The sequence below is a fragment of the Piliocolobus tephrosceles genome, chromosome 9 (assembly GCF_002776525.5).
Source record: "Piliocolobus tephrosceles isolate RC106 chromosome 9, ASM277652v3, whole genome shotgun sequence".
NCBI lineage: Eukaryota > Metazoa > Chordata > Mammalia > Primates > Cercopithecidae > Piliocolobus > Piliocolobus tephrosceles.
In genome coordinates, this window is record NC_045442.1 from 85725544 (window position 1) to 85730269 (window position 4726).

Consider the following 4726-nt stretch of genomic DNA (forward strand, 5'->3'; position numbering starts at 1 on the left):
GGGAAGCTAAGGCAGGCCCAGGAGTTCAAGACCAGCCTGGATAACATGGCAAAAACCCATCTGTACGAAAAATACAAAAATTCGCTGGGCTAATTTTCGTTATTTTCTTAAAATAAACTTTCAGTAGATAAATGATTTGATCAAAGAATAAGCATATTGCAGATGCCTCAATTTACTCACACTGCTTCCCATTTCTGTGAAAGCCCATCCGTGACCAGTGGCATACAAGTATTTTTCTCTTCAGCTTCACTTCCACCTTGAGCACCCTTCAACGTTCCCTCCTTAACCAAGTGGCCCATCCTTGTGGATAGTGAAACACCCACGAACATAGCTCCACGCGGAAAACTACATTCATCATGCAAATCCCACAGGCCTCTGAGTCAGCCACTCTAGTCAGTGGTGGCAAAGTTAGAGCCAGGCAGGGTCTCAGGAATGGCCTGAGATGTTGGACATTTTTGTGAGGACCCAGGCCAGGGACAGAGGTCTGTAGGGAAGCCCTGAGCCTCCAGATAGATGCTTCAATAAAGAGGCTGGCTGGAGGAAGAGGTCATAAGCAGGTACCCAAGGTCAAAGGTCTCCGGGGTGGAGCTGGAAGGCTGTAGAGGCAGGTCCTAGGACAATCAGGCATCAGGTCAGGGGTCTGTTTTCCGTGGCCGGGAAAAAAGATACTCACAAGTTCAGATAGTAAAGATGTCAAGGTCAAGGCCACTGGCTGTTTCTCCCAGGCAGGGTCATCTAGCATGTGGCATATGGTGGTCCTCAGAGCCTCCCCTGAACCCACTTGGCTCCACCCACAGTCTCAGACGGCTGTCTGCAACAGATGGGACTCTCTGCCTACAGCCCTACAGAGAAACTCCTCAGCGACCGTACTTTCTGGGTCACTGAACAGAACTATACACTCCATACAAATGTAAATTCAGAGTAGAAACCACTGCCTCCAAGGGAGAACAGGGTGAACAGCGGGAAACCAGGTAACCTGCCACCAATCGTGGGAAAAGGGAAGTGGTGGCAGGGAGGGGTCTCTGCCTTCCCAGCATTCTCCCAGCTCTACTTCCTCAGACTGGGCTGAGAAGAGGCATTAACCCACTTGGTACTTTCTGAAACAGCTGCTGCTGTCCTGAAGTTGCACAGAGCTCCCCAGCCCAGAGTCATCCTCACTGATTTCAGCCAGAGCCAACAGCTGCCACCAGGTGGCACCAAACTGCAGCGTAGCTAGCTCCTTTTCCACGGGAGACAGCTTCGTGTGGATAGCAGGGGCCAGGACCGATCTATCTGGGTGTTCCTGCTCCTACTAAGGCCCTGGAACAGCCTGGGGTCTCAGAAATTGCAAATGCCTGCTGGTTGGAGAATGGATGGATAGGTGGGTGGATGGAAGGAGGAAAGAGGAAGGAGGAATGAACAAATGGATGGATGAAGGGACAGATGATGGAGTTCATTCTTCCTCCCTAGCCCCACAGGAGCCGGGCACCCCTTCTCCTTTAAGTGGAAACCACAGGTAAAGCTGGAGATGTGCCCTGGACCTCACAATGAACTCCAACTCAAGAATATGCCCTCCCAGGTGCCTCTGCCTCCAGCTCCAGCTGAGGTACACGGCCTGGAGAGAGGGCCTTTATTGAACAAATTAGTGGGGATAAGATCTGCCCTCTGTGTCACAGGGTAGAGAGCAAGAGGTCACTGGGGTGTCCTCACACTCTGCATCACACCAGGGGCAATCGGGGAAAAAAACCCTTCCTGTACCCAGTTCCCACTGCAGCCTGGCCAGACACCATCACCCACCTTCCCACCAGTCTTTGCCCTTCCCCTTGTCTGGAAAGCTGCCCCTGGGTGGCCTTCAAGACTCTACCCTCACTTCATCCCAAGCTCGGCTTAAAGTCATCTCTTTAAGAGAAGACTTCTGAGACGATAGAAGCCCGTTTCTCGTCCCCACCACTCTCTACCTTTATTCCTGCTTTGGTTTCCTGCTTAGCTGTTAAGTCCTTCTCGAATGCTTTATTGGCACATGCTTGGTGTCTGTCTCGGTGCTTACATGCAAGCTCCACAGTGCACCCTGGCTTCTAGAACAGCATCTGGCATGCAGCATTTTGTTACATAAATGAGCCCCAGCTCCCCCACTGGCTGGACCAGCAATAGGCAGCCCCTGGTCCCCGTGGCTACCCCCAGCCAGACTCCCCTCCACCAGGAGAGTTCATTATCCCTGAGAAGTGCATCGTCGCAGTAAAAAGGCAACATCTCCTTAATTGCCCTACTAATTACAAGTCCTGTAGTCCTCAACTGTGCACCAACACCATTGCAAATCTCATTTCCTTGCAAAGTCCAGGATAAACAAATCCAATATATTTTGTTTTAATTATTGCTGTTTAATGGACCATAATGAAACTATAGTGAGGGTGCACAAAAGGAGATCATTTGGAGTATCCACCTGTGCAGGGCCAGTGGTGAGTGGGAGCCTCGATGTTCAGGTTTCATTTACCGTAATCCCAGCTGCCTCTCTGTGCCCGGAAATCCCATCACTTATTTATCCGCCTTGCCTTTGGCTCTGAGCCCACCACCGGGACAGGATGTCTGCCCTCCTGGAGAGCAATCCAAAACCCAGGGACCTTGTGGATGGTGGAAGTTCCCCACACGCCAGGTGCCAGGATTTGACAAGCCACACAAAAAGGCATTTTGTTTTATCTCAGGGTTTTTTTCTTTTTTCCGTTTTTACAGGCTAAAACAGTTTATCGTACGTATATTGACTATATTGTATTTCTTTTAAGTTGTTTGTGCCGGGGCAAGGTGGGGGGACTTCCTCTTCTCTGCTTGTTTTCTTATTGAAAGGTTCATGACTTGTGAGAGCTTTTAATGTCATAAGGCTTTCATCTTCCATTTGTCATTGGTGACACAGATGTTTTTCCCAGTTTCTTGTGTGGCAGTGGCTGTGTGTCCACTCACATGACAATCTCAACTTCCTCGGCCCTTTTAGTCTTGGTGAGGGTCAGATTCAGCCCCCAAGGCCCCATTCTCCCACAAGGACCCTGCGGCAGGAACACAGAGCTCCACCAGTTGGGTGAGGTAGCACACAGCACTGATTCTCTGGCTACCCAAGAAGAGAGACCCCCTCCTTGCCAGCCCCCAGGAGGGCCCGTCTCACTCATCTGCCCCCCAGGGGCCCTCCTCCTTGCTGCCCTCCTGCATCCCTGGCTTTTCAGCCTCATTTTATTCCCGCCTTGCATTCAGCTCCTGGCTCTTTTGAGTCTTTGTTTCTACTTAGGAAGGGACTAGGGGAGGACGAAACAACCCTGGGACACCAAAGAAGGAAGAAGGGGGAAAGAAATCTGCAAGGAAGCCACACAGTTCAGGAGCGCATCCAGCAGGAGAGCTGGACCTCACCTGTGTGTTTTCTCAGAAAGTCTTCTAAATCCTGTGGCCCTCCCCAGGTCTGCAGGTGGGGCTCCTTCCAGAATTCACCATTATCAAAGGAGCACTAGATAGTAGGACTGGGGGAGGCTATGCCAACAGCAGACAAGGTGGAAGGACCTTTGAGACTGCCACAAGTGAAGCTGGGCTCTGCAGGCCCACATCAGGCTCCTCACTCACTGCCCTTGACCATAGAAAGCCCAGAGAGCCCCAGGAAGAAGTGGCAGACTCCCCTCTCTGGGATTCCCTGGCTCAGCCTGGGATTGGTCCTGGGTGCACAAAAGACCAGAGGGGAGCTGAGGTGAGCAGGGAGCTGATCTGACTCCTAATTATGGTCCTGGGATTATTGGAAGAAAGTGGGTCTTGCATGTGCTGCCATCTATTCAGTCAACAAACTGTTGCCAGGCCAGAGGGTTCCAGGCATTCCCAGGGCTGTCCTGCTGTGGGGCACCTGCGTAGTGATGGGACAGCAGGCTCCGCAGGTGCACTAAGGAGTTTATTCCCATTTTGCTGCTGCCAGCAGCCTGTGCTTTTATAGATTCATTCCTGCGGTCCTGTTACCTCCCCCTCATCTTCATTAAGTAGCAGACATGTTCCTAACACCAGCTCTCTGCCAGGCCTGGGCACTGCAAAGGAGGGCTGGCAAAATCGGCTCCCAGGTGCCCCCATCCCAGCCCTACACAATCTTCTTGGCTGGCTTTTATGTGAAGTAGTGTTTATCTCATCTCCTCACTAGAGAGGAGTGTCTCTTGCTTACTGTGCCATTTATTCCCCCAAAAGCCCTTTAAGAGATGTGGTATTCTCCATTCTTCGCAGATGAGAAGGCTGCCACTCACAGAGGTGAGGGAATTTTCCTAAGCTCACACAGATAGGTGGCCAGGGACAGAGCCAGGTCCAAATGTGGGACTTTGAACATATCCTCGGTTCACGGAGGGCTGGGACGGGACTGCCTTCACCACTCCACACCTTAGGTCTGCAGGGCGCCGAGAGGCTGTCCTTGAATGGCACCTTAGGTTGATCTAGGAACCCTGAGTTGGGTGAGGCCTCAGAGGTCACCAGAACCTCATTCATGCCAGGAGCCCACCAGTACCTGGCAAGTGAAGCCTGAAGATGCCCCTGCCTGGCTCTCCCCACCTTCCCGCCGTGGACACCCCATCTCCCAGTCAGATCCAAAGAACACACAGAACACATCTGCTCTCTTTTTAAATCAGTTGGGTTTTTTCTTTTAAATAAAATTAATATATCTTCACTGAAGAAAATGTAGAAAACATAGCTAAATAATAAGAAAATAAAAACCACACAAGATCTCACTAACAAGAGAAAAGCTTTC